The 17,764-nt window shown below is 36.6% G+C and overlaps 1 long non-coding RNA gene across 1 annotated transcript in view; it reads right to left on the reverse strand.

Moving 5' to 3' along the window:
* Positions 1-974: 974 nt before the first annotated feature.
* The window catches only part of LOC139436868 (uncharacterized), a 42,180-nt gene continuing 25,390 nt past the window's right edge, over positions 975-17,764 (reverse strand). The window contains exons 2-3 of the long non-coding RNA XR_011646324.1: positions 9,887-10,086; positions 975-5,431 (exon numbers count right to left, since the gene is read on the reverse strand). This is a non-coding gene — a long non-coding RNA (uncharacterized lncRNA). The remainder of the gene's footprint in view (positions 5,432-9,886; positions 10,087-17,764) is intronic.

Raw genomic sequence — 17,764 nt, forward strand, 5'->3', positions numbered from 1 at the left:
ATTCTGATAAAGTAACAGGAAAGGCTTGTGAAAAGAGATCACATCTGAGTCCAGCTCCATCACACAAGCACCAACTCCAAAGAAGGGCCAACTGACATGGCACTGAACTCCATCTGTCATGACCATAAAAGCTGTGGGTCTCTGTAGCCCTCAGAAAAACCAGTACCTGGGGTTGTATCTACCTTATCTGTCTCTGGGACTCTTCTCAGGTGTGCATAAGGGCAACCCCTCTGATAACCTCCCGGCTCTTTTTTAGAGACTCATAGCCATATAAACTCATTTGTCCTTTCCATGTCCCCCTTGGTTTAGGTCAAAAAGCATTTTTAACTCCTGTTATTATATGTAGACAGAGATATTCTGCTGGTCCGAGTTAACCCTTTTATTCAAGGTCATTTTCTAGTTACATCATCAACTGGTACTTGGTAGTAATCCCTCGGCACCAGGGAGGCTCATTCCCGGGAGTTGTGTCCCACGCTGGGGGGAAGGAAACACATTTACATGCTGAGTTTGGCTTCGAGACTGGCCACATTTGAGGCCTTGTTCTTATTTCAGGTGCACAGGCTCACAAGCATAGTCATTAGTATCAGGGGCTCATTGTTGGACCTTCATTCTTTTTTGGTCTTTGTCATTGCACTTGGGGAATTGTTTTTGTTCCTTTAGGGACTGGATAGAGCTCCCCTGGCTAGGAACTCAGCACTCCCTCAGTTGTTGTTTTTAATTGTTTCCACTATGAAAATATCCAAGCATTTTTATGTACCCTGGATATATGCCTTGTAGAACTCCCTGCCAACCATGTGTCCCCTGTCAATAACATCCCACACCAGTATTCCTCCACTGCCATTGTTAAACGTCTCTGTGATCCAAAACTTCCTGAAAAGTGAAGCCCAATATATTGCCAGGTTCCCTTAATAGTAAAATGGAATATAGCGATGAGTTTAAAGGTTAGATATAGAATACATATTAATTTGGAAAAATTCTACATCCTATCTTTTTATTTCCTTTTTTCTAATTATTAAGCTTATCTTCACAAGAGTTTTAGATCACAGTAATTCATATATACAATATACAGTACTCCCACATATCCAACATAAAATCTTTTCCCTTCCACAGCAATAATCTTTTAACATATTCATACCATATTTACTGAAACTGATATACAGATATTAAGATAATAGCTTTCAAACAAGGTAACATTTGTGTTTACAGTGTGGTTTATATTTTATACTATACAATTTTCTAAATTTTAGTTATCTTATGTTTTACATTATGATTTACATTTTAGCCTATCAGCCCCTATATATTTTTGGTATAATTTTACATATCTTATATCCATCCTTGGGTACTCTTGTGAAACACTTCTATTGCCCACACAGTTACATTGGTTCCATCTATTCAATACCTATTTTCCCCTCCTCTTAGGGCCCACAATGACAGTCAATCTTCATTTCTTGAAGAACCATGTTCAGAGATACTTGCAACAGTGTTGAGGGCTTGACATGCTCAACTGCCCTAATGCCCTGGGAGCCACCATTCTCTTGAGAGATACAGTTCCGTCTATTTGATGGCATCAGTCCTCCCCAGGATGTGGGTATACCTTCACTCTCATTATATGGGTCAAAGCCTTAATTATTTAATCAAGTAAAAGTGAAACCTCTGAATCCAATACAATCTAATATGCCCAGAGAAAAAGACCAGTTTACAAACATAATCCAATATCTATTTTTGGAATTCATAAACAATACCAAACTGATACAATCATTAGGGAAATATAAATCAAAGAAACAATGATATACTCATACCCACTAGGATAGCTAGAATCAAAAAAATTAGATGATAACAAGTGCTGGCAAGGATGTGGAGAATAATAATTCTCATACACTGCTGATGGGAATTCACATGAGGCAGCAACTTTGGAAAATAGCCTGGCAATTCCTCAAGTAATTAAACATAGAGTATCATATGACCCAGCAATTCCACTCCTAGAAATATATCCAAGAGAAATAAATACATGTCCACACCAAAACTTGTACATGAATGTTCATAGTAACATTATTCATAATAGCCAAAAGGTGAAAACAACTCAAACGTCCATTAACGGATGAATGGATAAACAAATCTTTGTATATGCATACAATGGAATATTATTCAACCATAAAACAGAATGAAGTACTGATATGTGCCACAGACAGCATGGATGATTGTTGAAAACATTATGCTAACTGAAAAAAGTCACAAAATACCACATATTATATTTTCCCTTCATATGAAAGGTCCAGAATAGGAAAATCTATGGAGACCAAAAGGAGATTGGTGATTGGGGGCTCAGGGGAGGATGCGGGGCAGGGGATGATAATAGCTCAAGTGTGCAGGGTTTCTTTTTGAGGTAATGAAAATGCTTGAAAATTGATTGTTTGTGATGGTTACCTAACTCTGTGACTATACTAAAAACCATAAAATTGTACACTTTAAATGAGTTATTTGTGTGGTATATGAATTATATCTCAATAAAGGTATTAAAAAATCTAAGTACTTCTCCTAAGTCTGAGTTATTAATAATAGTTCTAAGGCCATTTGAAGTAGCTTAAAAAATTAGAAAATACTTCTAGAAAGGTGAAGTCTCTAATTTTAAATATAGTGAGTTATAAGAAAACTACTGTAGCCTAGAAGGAAAATGCCATTTAAAAAAAAAAAAACTTATTGGAACGTCTTCCATTTTCTATTTGTCACTGGGCAGAGGGAAGGCAACTTAAATTCATTAGTGAGGCAGCTGGTGAGAAAGCATAAGCATCTCTCAGGTAGGCAAAAGGATACATGATAAAGAAGAGTAATTGCTGACCCAAAGAATAGCCAAGTAATGGCACGGTGATAGTCCAGACTTCAGGAGTCAAGGGAATGGACAGATCTACAATTTATAAATAATAAAAGCAACAAAAATGAAAGGAGCTCTCATTTATTAGGCATTTTCTATGTGCCAGTCCCTGTGCAAAGTGTTTTGTTTATACTCCCTACTCTTGTGTAAACAAGGAAAGGTGTCCCCTTACTGCACAATATGGATGCAGCATGTTTTCACTAGTAGACTGACTATATCTGTGTATCTATACATTTATTGGAATGCCAGAGAAGCCCTATGAATAAGTGTTTGATCAAAATTATCTTATACATACAGCTCAAGTCATGTAGGTCATGGAGAGGCCACCTACATATTTGGCAAAAAAGATATTATAATTTCTCATCAAACCAATCATTTAGAGTAGTGGTTCTTAACCATGGTTGATTTGTCCCCTAGAAAATATTTTAAAATGTCTGGAGATATTTTTGGTCATCACAACTGAGGGTATCTACTGGATAGGGATGAGAGATACTGCTAAGCATTCTACAATGCACAGGACACCGCCACAACACAGAATTCGCTGGCTCCAAATGTCAATAGCTCCCAGGTTGAGAAACATTGAGTTGGATGCTCTGATCACGTCATCAGAGACACCAATTTTGTCAATCCAGACTTCTCTGGGTCTAACTGGCTTAATTAACAATTAAGTGTTTCCAGAACAATTATTTAGTGTTTTTACTACTGAATATGTAACGATAGCTTTAGTGATCACACATGGAAACCTTGCAAAAATTCCTTAGAAAATCAGCAAGAAAAAAAAAAGATTTTTATAAAGATAACTTCATAGCCTCCCATCTTTATAACAATAACTGACAGGCTCCTAATATGGGAAACAAATTCTAGAATTTTACCTTCTGTTCACACATCAACTATACCCAAGTTTATGGAATGTCCATGATATACAGAGTCCTAGAGCAATTTGGTTGAAACTATAAAACATTTTAATCTTCTAAAAGAAAGAAAAGACATTCTTGTCATCACGGAGTTCATTACACATACCTGTGCTATATAGTGTCCCCTCTTTTGTGTCCTGTGAGTGGGGAAAAAAAATTCTGCCAAAGACCATTCAGTTAAACATCGTTTCTGGGCTACTACTTAACAAGATTATAACAAGGCAATAATTATTGTAACCTCCACAGCACACACTTTGGAATGATAGATTTGACTCAAGCCTTGAAACCTATTAAAGATCCTTTTCTTTATTTAAAATCTAGGCCCACTTTCTCCTCATTAATTCTGAGGAGAGATGACATATTTTAAATTTGGACCTAAATGATTTGAAGGAAAACACGCTCACACAAACCTCAAATTATTTCCATTTTTTAGCATATGGTTTAAATAAAAAATTACTAATCTTACTCTGATGTTGTTCAGGAATCTTTGAAATTAAAAAAAGCAATTTTGATTTTTCCCCTACTCATAAATGAGAAAAAGAGAGAAAGACATCAAATCTCCTCATTACTTTTCAATTCTAAAATGCTCAAAACCAGAAATATGTTCAGAAATTGAACATCAGAGTGAGATTAGCAATTTGTTAATTTGTCTCTGATCTGAAACCCAGTGTTAAATATGGTGAAGTCCCAGATATGCTGAATTTGATTTTAATTCTGGGTCATGATATTTAATGGATCATAGAGGTTAAGGAAGATACACAAACATCACCAATGTATACCAGAAATTGAAGATATAGTAAAGAGTGATACTTGTTACAAAAATATGATTTAGTCTTATTTTCAGAAACCAATTTGTATAAATTGCATACCTATTTAACAAATAGTTAAACAAATATTAACATTTACTAAAAACATATAATTATTGCTAAATCTGTTAAATGATCCAACTTACTAAATGAGTAATTTTCAGAACATTTATACATGGCAAGTCTAGTATATTACACATGCAGCACAGTACATTAATTCTCTGAAGTGTCTCCATAGGTCAATAGAATAATAATCCCCAGTCATGCATTATAAAGATGGAATGCTGATGTGACTTTCTTATGACTCTAAACCATACGACTTCTACCCTGAAAATATCAAATGATTTATACTTCAAACATAAATTATCAACAAACAGATTATGCTTCTCAGTGTTGGGAAATGTAAAGTAGCAATAAGGTAATAGTCAAAAAAACCCATATTTGTCTGTCTATATTATGTTATAGACATGAAAATAAGCCCTAGAACTTAATAGGAAATTCAGAGGGTTTCAAATATTTATGTTTATGCTTATTTTCTCTGTTTCAATTTATTCCGTTTTCATGAGATCCTGTTTCTGAGATATTCTAAGAACCTTTGTCATAGAAAACACTTTTTGTTTTCTTGACTAGTGAACCATATGGTGAGAGAGAGAAGAAATCCTCTTCATTGGAGATAATATAAAATTTCTTGCTCCAACAAATTGCAGAATTAATGATTTTTGGAAACTAATTCTAAAGCTAAAGTAATCCTTTAGGGGTGACTGAGAAAAGTCTGGTTGCTTAACTTGTCAGCATTTATCACAAACCCAAAGGTTCTGACGATAATGGACAGATTTTTAATGCTGCAGAAAGAGAGAGAAAATAAACAGTTTAAACTAACTTTAATGTATCCACCACAAACACTAGTATGAAGCAAAATAATAAACACCAATTTTAGCACATCCTACTGTCAAAGGAATTAAGCATATTTTAAAAATCACTGTGTGTAATTTTAAGTATGTCACACTGTTCAGCTTGCATTGTTATGATAGCAATTAGCAGCTAATCAACACGCCTTCCTCAAACATTTATTGAATACCTACTATATGTCAGGCATATAGCTAGCCTTTAGCAGTGCTTTCCTCTCTATCTGTATATTCCACACAAACAGTCATTTGCCAGGAACACCTTCCCAGAGAAGAGCACATCTGAACATAATTTTGAAAATCACTAGTAGTAATAGTAATATAAAAAATAATTACAACATTAAGAAGGAGGAGGCAAAGGGGAAGGGGGAAAACTGGAGGGATTACTAATTGCCAGTACTAGTAACCTGAATAATGGCCCTGAAAGATAGCAGTCCCTAATTCCTGTAACCTGAAAATGTTACCTTATATAGAAAAAGGGTTTTTGCAGATGTGATTGAGTTAAAGTTCTAGAGCTGGGAAGATCATCCTGGATTATCTGGATGAACCACAAGTATCCTTATAAGAAGAGGCATCAGGAGATTTGATAACCAGAGAAGCAAAGGCAATGTGACCACAGCGGGAGAGACTGGAGTGAAGCAGTCAAGGAATGCCAGCAGCCACCAGAAGCTGGAAGCGGCAAGGAATGGGTCCTCTGGAAGTGCTGCCCTGCCGACACACCTTGGTTTCCACCCAGTAAAACTGATTTCAGACTTCTCACCTCCAGAACTGTGAGAGAATAAATTTCCTCTGTAAGCCCCCCAGTGCATGGTAATTTGTTAAAGAGGCCACAGGAATCTTATACACCAGTGGGTTTATTTTCCCAATTAACCCTCTTCATAGCTCTATGAAGGAAGCAATATTAGTGGCCCCACTTGTTTATCAGTAAATCAAGATGCAAAGATGGTAGAAAACTAGATCAAGGTCATAAGAGAAGTAGGAGGGAGTGGGTGGGAGAGGAGGAAGAGGAAGAGCAGTGTTCTGAGCAGAAGAAGGAAGGCATGAGACCATCTCACATGCTCTCTAATGATGTGACATTGTCAGAACAAGGAGACCATGATAGGTATGGCTGGAGATTGCCATGAATACTATCCATCTACAGGATTAGTGAGGACTCACTCTGCAATAAGGATTGTGGTAAGTGCTTTATAAAGATTTTTTTTAATTCATCACAATCCTGAGTGTTAAGTACCATATTTCTTTCCACTTTACAGATAAAAGAACTATCTCAGATAGGTCCAGTAACTTGCCCAAGGTGACACAGGTAATATATGATATAGCAGCAACTCAACCTAAACCTGGCTGATTCCAAAGCCTATAGTCCAAACCTGACTCTGTCACCTGGTCCCGCAGAATGAGGCTAAAGACAAAGGTAAGGCTGGATAATGAAGAGCCTCATGTCTTAAGTTACTGAGTCTGAGTTTTATCCCAAAACTATAGGGAAGCACTGAGAAAAGGTAAGCATGGTAGTAGCATGATCAGATTTAGCTTAAATGATCATTGCAATGAAGTTGTGAAGCAGGAGTTGGAAGGAAGTGATACTGAAAGTAGTAGGCTAATTAGGGGGCTATTACAGTACACCTGGTGAGAAGTGGACTTCACCCAGTGGAAAGGGTGTCCGTCTACCACATGGGAGGTCCGCGGTTCAAACCCCGGGCCTCCTTGACCCGTGTGGAGCTGGCCCATGTGCAGTGCTGATGTGCGCAAGGAGTGCCCTGCCATGCAGGGGTGTCCCCCGCATAGGGGAGCCCCACGTGCAAGGAGTGCACCCCGTAAGGAGAGTTGCCCAGCGCCAAAGAAAGTGCAGCCTGCCAAGGAATGGTGCCACACACACAGAGAGCTGACGCAGCAAGATGATGCAACAAAAAGAAACACTGATTCCTGGTGCCACTGATAAGGATAGAAGCAGTCACAGAAGAACACACAGCGAATGGACACAGAGAGCAGACAACTGGGGCGGAGGGGAAGGGGAGAGAAATAAAAAAATAAAATAAAATAAAAAAAGAAGTTTTGCAGTGCTACTCACAGTGGGAACATTTAGGAGGTGAAATGGTGAGAGAGGATAAAAGGAAAAGTCTAAATGATGACTAGAATTAAGGGGGTCTGAGGACTGCTCATGTCTCTGACTTGAATGCCTAGTTGAATGGTCACACCACTCACTTAGAGGAAATCTAGAGAGATAGAAAAATAGGAAATTTAATTTTGAGCATGACTCTGAGAACTGTCTGTGACTCATCCATCATGAGACATTTGGATATGTGCATCTGGATCTTGGAAGCTAAGTTTGGTTTTTAGACATAGATTTAGGAGTCCTTGACTTATAGGTAATAGTCAAATGTTTGAACACGTAGCCTGAAGACACAAAGGAGAGCAAGATGTGGTGAGTAAAGAGAGAGCACTAGCAACACATCCAAGGAAGATATAATATCAAGAAAGAGTGGGTAAAGTGTCCCATTCTACCGAACAGTCAATTAGAATGGCAGGGAGAAGCACAAGCATTTCATAACTAGGGGGCTGTGGTACTATCATCAGAATTAGAGGTGTGATGGGAGGAAAGCCAGAGCTCAGCGTAGTGAAAGAAGATATGGGGAAAGAGAATGAACGTTCTCCATTCACGAAACTCATCTATAAAGGAAAGACTATAGAAGTAAGGACAGGGTAAGATAAAGACAAGACATTTTATGTGTTTAAGGTAGGAAATACATAAATATGTGTATGTCCTGAGGGAAAAGACCCTGTAGACAGGGAGAGATTTAGGATAGAGGAGTTGACTGCGTTAGGATGTCGTGATCCTGAGGTCTAGAGCAAAGGCTGAGATTTTAGGTAAAGCTGGTGTCCCTGCAAGGAAGAGCCTCTGAATTAAATGTGGATGAGTTATACCATAAGCAAAATAATTAAACACACTAGAAAAGAATATTGTGCTTCATCTTACAAACAGCAAATATATCAATATGCACAGGATTTCTTGAACTCAAGAAAAATCTTACCAACACTCCAATAAAAATAGGTGTAGGATATGAGTAGACTATTCACAGGAAAGGAAATATAACTGGCTCTCAAATCAGCATATAAATCAGCATATACTTACCCTTCCTCAAAATAAGAGAAATACAAATGAAGACTATTCAGAGATATTATTTTTCACCCATCAAACTGACAAAACATGTAAAACTCTGATGATTTTGAACTCCTATCTTACTGTTAAAACCTTGAGGAAGGAAATGTAGTAATATCTATCAAAAATACAAGTTCATTTGTCCTTTGAACCAGCTAATACCAATTCTGAGAGCTTGTCATATCTTGAACCATAAGAAGGGCTTGGGCTGCTGGGAGTCCTTTCTGTTTATTTATTCTCAGATTCTGAACTTCTTGGATCCCAAAACCTACATCATTTGAAACAGTCCTCTTTTTATTTTTTTTAATAAAAAAGGTATTTATACACCTCGCATGAAAAATAGCATATATACAAGGCTGTTCATTTTATTCATTGCAGCACTGTTTATAATAGCAAAAGATTAGAAGTATCTAGAAGTCCATCAATGTTGGACTGATTAAATACGTATGGTGTAGACTACGTAGTTACCAAAAAGAAGCTATCTAGTCTGTGGTGTGAATATTACTGTGTAGTGATATAGAGAGGACTCTAGATTAGATTGCTAAACAAAGCAGGGTGTGAAACATTGAATATCCTTCACGTGTGAAAGAAAAGGGGGAAAATAGGAAGATACTTTTTTGTTTGCTTGTACTTGCTTGAAGAAATGCAAATAAGAAATTAAAGATACACATTTACCAAAGGAGCAAGGAAGGAAACGGGTTAATGAGAAGAGAGGTGAGAATGAGACTTCTCACTACAAATCTTTTTATGTCATTCTGATTTTTGAATAATATAATTTTGTTAGCTATTGAAAAAATAAAAGCATTGAAAGAAAAATGAAACAAAATCTAATGTTTGTTCTGCTAACCCTTTTCTCAAATGCTTTTTAAAAATAAGGTACAGTAGAGTCAATGTTTTCCCACAACACTCTCATGTACTTCATTTTCAATATGCTTTCCTCACTAGAAGAGGAGGAGTTGTTACTGCTGTTTGCTGGGAATTTGGAAGGGCTGTACTCGTGGCTTCTACCAGCTGCATGGTCATCCGTAAGCTGGTTGTACCTCAGGAATGTGACCCACAAGTGAACATTATGCTCACGGCTGTTGCAGAAGAGTAATGAGTTTAAATGCTCTAAGGTTCCAGAAAAAAAAAAAAAGATTTATTTAATCTATAAATCCCAAATTTGTATCGCACTGTTACAACATGAGAGAGGATTCATAGGAAAGTCTACTATTATAACAGGAAGCAAAAGGACTCACCAATACTTTACCTTGAAATCGAGGACACTGGTTATCTGAATCTCTTTTATCTTAGATTCTGAAATTCATGGACACAAAAATCTCAGGTCTTTGCAAAGAAACTTTTCTTTTTAGTAAGAAGAGGGGTATTTACATTTGAAACCATGAAGTTCCACAATCCAAAAAAAATTTTTTTCAGCTGCTCATCCAAAGAAATTCACCTGGAGAGAAAAAGAAAATAATTTTTCACAGAGGTTATTTGTATGTTGGTCCCAAAGAATAAGTGCTTTCAACTCGGCTGCACACAGAAGCACTCAGCTACTGAAATTCCACAGCAGACATTTTCCTCCAGAAAGAATAAAATAAACAAAACCTGCCTCGGAATGTCTGATGACTAGCATTCTAGGTAATGGCTTTAATTTAGAGTTACAAATTTACATATTTCCATCTCTAAGACCTAAAAGAAGTTGAACAGTAAATAAGTGAGGATTTACACTCCCAATGGAAAAATTGATCTAGAGCCCCAGTTCTGATATGGTTCTTTAATCTGTAAATTAAGGGTTTGGAACTAGTTTAATTCTAAAGCTTGCACTAGTTTAAATGTTCTATGACTCCCCTTCCTCTTTGTTGGGCTAGGAAACCCATCCACATTTTCTGACCCTCAGTGATCATTACTTATAAGACCCACGTCTTAAGCCACTGTTACTCACTGCAAGGGACAAGAAAATGTGAGGCCTTAAGAAGCTGTACTGTCTGATAAAAAAAGACTTTTCACAAATATATTCTTAAATGTGGTAGTGCAAAGCTCTGAGAATCAAAAATCTTTTTGTTTCAAGTTTCCCTGGAATTCAGAAGCATTATCATTGTTTCATAGCTTTACAGAGCATTATAAGGCTTCATTTCACAATACAGGTTGAGAAATACCATTATGAGAAGAATTTTTTTTTTTTTAAATCAGAGCATTCTAATAGTGTTTCTCTAAGGTGGTCTGTGACTTTTCTTCTTTCTTAATTGAATATTGAAAAATCTGAAAAAACACAGCTGGAAGAAAATAGGTTTTATTTCTTTATTAGCTTTAGTGTTTCTCCCAGGAAAGAGAGAGACACTTTGGCAGAAAATAATGAAAACACAAGGGCTTGTGCTGTGTGCAAGAAAAATTGCTCCTGAGACGATAAAGGTGAAATGCAGATAAGGACCATCAAGATGCAGCCTATTTGCTTTTCTTATTTAAAGAAAATTTTGTTTCCATTCTATTCCTATCCATCTTGGCTCTGAAGTAACTGTCAACCTGGATATCTGGAAGCTGTAGTTAAGTAATGTGACTTAATTACTTTGGTGCCCTTTAGGCATCTAAGGCATGCTGTAGATGATTGCACTGTCATTTTATCACTGGGAGATACAAAATAATAGGTCATCTTCAATAGACCTGGCCTTAATAGAACCAGTATTTTTACTTTTAATCCCATAATACTGAAATAGATAAAGGAAATTGCTAAATATAATTTTAAGTGGAAATGTGCATACGTTTCATTGCAAGCACAAAGTCACTAGAGCTATTTCTTTCAGTTGTTGCATATTAAAAGGACCAGATTTTCCCACCTGACATGGGAACTTTTCAATAGCCTTAATGTTAAAAGAAAGGGCAGAAACTTCTTGGGCTACCCGTATGCTCTTTAGTTTGCTATCATAGCAATATCAAGTATTTCCCCTCTTTTAAAACACATACTTTATTACAATTTAACATGTATCAGATTAGAATGTATCATACCTTGAGTAGCAAATCAGTTTAATTAGCAGTGATTTCTTTTTCTTTTTTCTAGTACAAAAATAGCAGTGCTCCTTTGTGATGATGAAATATGGTAAATTACTTGTGCTTTAGTGGTCTCATGTAATAAGAGCCATTCATAACAGAGCACAACTGATTTCATGGACTGGGTCAAACGTAAAGAATTCAACTGGGCATGCCTTTTTCTCCTAATGTTAAAGGCTCCTAATCACAAAGAACAGTGAAGACCACAATGTCCTCTGGTAGGCTGAATAATGCCCCACCTACCAAGATGTCCACGAATCTCTAGAATCTCCATGTATAGTGCCTTACATGGCAAAAGGAACTTTGTGGATGTGATTAATTTTAAGGATTCTGAGATGGGGAAAGTATCCTGGATTATCCAAGTGGGCCCAATATAATCACAGGGGTCCTTATAACAGGGAGACAGAAGGAGGAGCAATAGAGAAAATATAAGAACAGAAGTGGAGGTTGGAGTGGCACACTTTGAAGATGGAGGAAGGGGCTACAAGCCAAGGAATTCTTCTAGAAACTAGAGTAGGAAAGGAAACAGATTCTCCTCTAAAGACTCCAGGAAGCTGCAGTTCTAATCACACCTGGATTTTCAGCCTCTATATTGTTTCCTAGGGCTGCGGTAACTAACTGGCACAAATTGGGTGGCTTAAAACAATAGAAAATTAATCTCTTTAATTAAGGAGGCCAAAAGTCTGAAATCAAGGTGTCAGCAGGGTTGGCTCCTCCTGGAGGTTCTGAGGGAGAAGCCCTCCCATGTCTCTCTTCTAAGCCTCTGGTGATTGTCAGTAATCCTTGGCTTCTTTGATTTGCAGCTGCATCACTGCAATATTTTCCCCCATCTTCACACATTTTTCTTCTCTGCATGTGTGTCTGTGTGTTTCCAAATCTCCCTCTCCTGTTAAGGGTGCCAGTCCTTGGATTTTGGCCCACCCTAATCCAGTATGACTCTTCTTAACTTGATTATACCTTCAAAGACTCTATTTCCAAAAAGGGCACTGGGGGCAGGACTTCAGCATTTCTTATGGGAGGGCACAATTCAATCCATTATAGCCATTAGTCGACTTTGGATATCCAGAACTATAAAATAACAAATTTGTGTTCTTTGCTACTATGTTTGTGGAAAAATACACAATATGTTCTACAAGCTTTTTGCTGTCTGTCAAAGTACATGTATATACTAGTAACTCTATTTCTATTTTATAAAATGATGCAAAACATCAAAAAATAAAATGAAATGGTGGCTGGGTGGAGGGATAGGTAGAGGGATAGATATATGGCAAAGCAAAAATAGAAACATGCTAGAATCTAGGAGGTAGTTCTATTGGTGTCCCCTACTTAATTTTTCTTTCAAGTTTTCTATATTTTAAAAATGTTTTATAATAAATTGCTATGATATGATGCATTGCTGAAAGCCTTAAAAATAGAGATGATGTCAGTCTAAAGCAAAATTTCAGTTTTTCAGTCAAGTGATTCACCAAAATTTTATGCTTCTGCCATGGCTATTACTGTGTAATTGGGTTAAATTACCTCTTTTGTAATAGTCCTAATTTTCAGTTATGATATTTTTCCTCCATAAAGTAAAAAACTTGAATGAAAATCTGTGTTTCTATTTCCTCATTGAGATAGTAAATGTTAAAGAATACATTTTAAGATGCTAAAGGAAATCACAAGAATTAACCAATATGTGCTGAAGGATATGCTTGCTCACATTCATATAGTAGCAAAAGAAGTATAAAAGAACCTTAATATTTCCCAATCCTAGGCAAAAATGTGAAATAGAAAATTGCCTTTAATACTCTTCTACTTTTTCAACAAGCACCTTTTTCTTGTCTTCTCTTTTGCTCTACGTAAGAGTTAGAAAATGAACTTTTAATTCCTCCTCTACCCAATATGTTTTTAACCAGAGATGGTTTCATTTTAACAGGTTGCTCTTAAAATTTCTGGTGCCTTTAGTGTCTAAAGTGAATGGGTGAACAATGGCAGAGTTCTTGGTCCCATGGCAGGCCACAAGGCATCTCTGGAACACCTAACCGTGAGGCCAGTTTTGCTTTCAGAATCAGTGCTTAAGTTCATCACTGCATTATACATTTTGTCAATAGATCCCTGTTACCAGGTTAATAAGTAAAGTGTGATAGGAATAGAAATGTAGGTTATTGTTTTCTAATTTCCATGGATTTTTATTCCCCGTTATGCTCACAGTCTACAGCACTTCTTCTGAAATTTTAGGAAAAGCAAAAATTAGTAGGGACATAAAGTATAAAACTTTGATCCCACCTTTAAATGCAGTGACTAATTTTAATTATCTCACATGTCTCAATTGGTCAATTGTATTAAATTTTTTTCATTGTCCTGCTACTGGTTTCATTATGTCTATTATCCCCTTAAAATTGCCTATAACCTACAGTACTGTATCTACTGAAATTAGCCAATTAAACAAAGACACAGACCATTAAGTAACTTAATTGTTTGTTCAATGGACTTTGCCAGTTTATTTTAGATTATTCTATTTTAAAAAATCACTTCAATGTACGGCTAATGCATAAACTTCTTCTTTCTGCCTGATCTCAGTTGGAAATTATATTTTGTTTTTATACTTCTGCGATATCATTCTTGGTTACTGTTGATAACATTTTCCTTCTTTTAGGCTTTAAACTGAACTCCTCCTGGAAAGCTTCCCTTATGTCTTGAACGTCTTTATTAGGAATGTGACAAATAGTTTTCTTTTTCTTTCTTTCTTTCTCCCTCTCTCTCTCCCTCTCTCTCTCTCTTTTCTTAATTGCATTGGATTAGATTCCTCAGTTGGGTCTCAGTGCTACTCAGCAATTCTTTTATATCTCTAATTCCCCATTGCACTTGCCACAGCAACTGTTTCAAAATACATCTTAAAGCCCCTAATCCATACTTGCCATCCTTACTCTAAGTAAATAACTTTGTCATCCACCTAAATTACAAAAAAGACCAAAGTCCTCTGAAGCAAATTCCTAGCCTGGTAACTACCTATCATTTCAAAATTTCTCTGAAACATTCTTTTAAATTTCCCTCTGACTTTAGACAGAAATTTCAACTCTCCATTCCAAGGCTAATTCTTCTACCACATGGGAAAAAGCACTGATTCACCTGTGGCATTTGCCCTGCACTAAGTGAATCTGCCCTTTGTAATCCACAGCAAATCAGAAACAAGGTGAAGCTATTTAAATTCAACTTTAATGAAGACTAGGATAATAAAAGGGAAAAATTCCCAAAAGGACCTTGTAATTAGAGGATCTGGCTTACAAAACAGCTGACTTGTCTTCAGCTTGTGGCCCAATACAGGGTCCCACTCTTAGCTCCCTGGTCTGTCTGCACAGAAACCATTATCATTCAGGAGCACACATCTGGATGTATGCCCTCCAGAGGAAAAGGCCAAGATGGGGGGAAGCCAAAGACAGACAAGTGTTTCCTTCTTTACCTTTCCGGGGACAAACTTCAGAGTATTTTTAAATTTTCGACTCAGAACTGACCCTAAGAGCATCCAATCTACCATGATAATCACTATGTGTTATAGCCACATGATTTTTTTTTTGCTCAAGTTCCATAAATAGCATTCTTATCATGGTTTATAGTCTTTTTTTTTCTTGATACATTTTCTTGGTTGCTTCTTCTGTCAAAGACCCACCTATTCCTTAAGCACATTTTAAAACTTCATTTCTTCTACAAGACCTTCTCAGGATCTCCTGATTCACTCTTTACATTTTATTTGTTCTTTCTCTAATGTAGGTACCTCTTGGTTTGTATTAGATTAGTTAATTGTGTATTTGCCTTTCCTCTCTAGAATGAATTCTTGGATAACACAGACTCTTTTTTAAATTAATAATGATAATATCAGCAACTTTATGTAGCTTACTATTATAGTTTATACATACTGGACATGGACACCTATGTACCAGATATTCTGCAAGGCACTTCATACATTCTCTCATTTAATCCTTACCAATGAACAAGAAAATAGGGGGTCAAGTGCCCAATAATTTGCCCAGATTCCCATAAATAGTAAAGGCGAAGCCAGGCTTTAAAGTAAGTGCTTAACACCAGAGCTCTTGCTCTTGTCCCCTACTGTGTCCTCCACAGCAATGCCCTTCATGTATAAGCACAGCGTAAGTTTTGGTTGGCATTGGAATTGAATTGGCCCATCCATTTAAAGGAAGATAAGTTTTATCTCCCAGTTCCATATTACAAAATAAAGAAAAGATTGAACTTTAAAAATACAGTACATTAAAAAGCTCACTGCAGAGCTGAGACCACCAACTTAGGCAATTTACAGAAAAGAAACATGGTTTTGGTTCATTTAGAACATCAGCATAAGAGTTTTTATCTCTTAACTTTTTAAAAAAACAAACATTTTTATGAAAAAATAATTATTGAATGAAACTTAGAGACAATAACAGGCCAATTACATTTTCATTAAAACAAACCTCACACACACACACAAAACTAAGTGAAGTTATAAATTACCTTAACTCATCAGCATTTCAGGTAGCCTTACCACTAAACAGTAACATTCTCTGTAGTATTTTACTTTTCAATCTCTTAAGTTAATTGTAGGATTATGTCTTTGAAATGATTCATCTCTCATGGCATTCTTTTGTATTTTTAAAGATTTATTTTTTATTTGTTTCTCTCCCCTTCTAACCCCCCCACCCCCAGCCCCAGTTGTCTGTTCTCTGTGTCTATTTGCTGCGTGTTCTTCTTTTGTCTGCTTCTGTTGTTGTTAGCAGCTTGGGAATCTGTGTCTCTTTTTGTTGCGTCATCTCGCTGCATCAGCTCTCCGTGTGTGCAGAGCCATTCTTGGGCAGGCTGAACTTTCTTTCGCCCTGGGTGGCTCTCCTTACGGGGCACCCTCCTTGTGTGTGGGGCTCCTCTATATGGGGGACACCCTTGCACAGGGCACTCCTTGCGCACATCAGCATTGTGCATGAGCCAGCTCCACAAGGGTCAAGGAATCCCGGGGTTTGAACAGTGGACCTCCCATATGGTAGGCGGACACCCTATCCACTGGGCCAAGTCCACCTCCCATCTCATGGCATTCTTCATAAATGCTTTACCATGTTGACCAATGCAAGGTAAATTTGAATTTTCTTGATAAAAACAAAAGATGATCTGTATTTTTGGTGGACAATATGTGAAAAAATAGATCCATAAAGGAATAATTTGCTAATGAACTCTAAATAATTTTTGAACATAAATATTCCTGGACCAATTGGACTTTTTGGCTAAGAATAAACATTTTTATTTTCTCAAATAATTAGGAGAAAACATAGTATCAAGACAATAGCTATCAAGTCTATTCACTTAAATTGAACTTATAAGACTAGAGTATAAAAATATATATTAACAAAAGGCAGAAAGTAAAGCATTTTATGAGATGGGCAATTTTAATTCAATAAGAAATGTTTTTTAAATACCTCATTTCTAACATTATTTCCACATAATTGTTTTTCTTTTCCTTTGAGTGTCTTTCAAGCAAAACTGGAATTAGGAAATTACTATATTAGCTGCCACACAGAAAAAGAAAAATGTTTCTATTGTTTGTGGTAGATGTAGGGGACAATAATCACTATATCCCTTCCATAACCCACTCCAACACCACTCAAATTTTTCTGTAGTGCCTTGCTTGTACAGATACAGAAATGTAATACAGAAATGCTAAATACCGCATTAAAATCCATCTATTTTATACTTTACTGACTTTTTAAAATATCAGTTTGCTCTTATCCTAAATGTTGGTAGTTCAGAAGCTCATTTAAAAGTCCTGTGCCCTGATGGATAGTCTGGACTTCAGCAGGCTTCTCTTTCTATTAGAGGCACTGATTTTTTAGGATGAGCTATTAATATTAAGACTGGGAGGTGGGGAATAGGGGGTTGAGATGGAGGATGGGAGCCAAGAGTGAGGGATTAATAGCAAAAATATGAGGAAGGGTTCCTAAGCCTGTGGGAGTTATGGGATAATTTTCATCCTTAAAAGAGACCTTTGAAGATTTTCATTCTTTCTTGTTGCCAGCAGGGTCTTCTATTGGAATGAAATGATTTCTGTGTTTGTATACCTCATAAGAGAAAGAACA

The sequence above is a fragment of the Dasypus novemcinctus genome, chromosome 2, assembly GCF_030445035.2.
Source record: "Dasypus novemcinctus isolate mDasNov1 chromosome 2, mDasNov1.1.hap2, whole genome shotgun sequence".
Taxonomy (NCBI): Eukaryota; Metazoa; Chordata; class Mammalia; order Cingulata; family Dasypodidae; genus Dasypus; species Dasypus novemcinctus.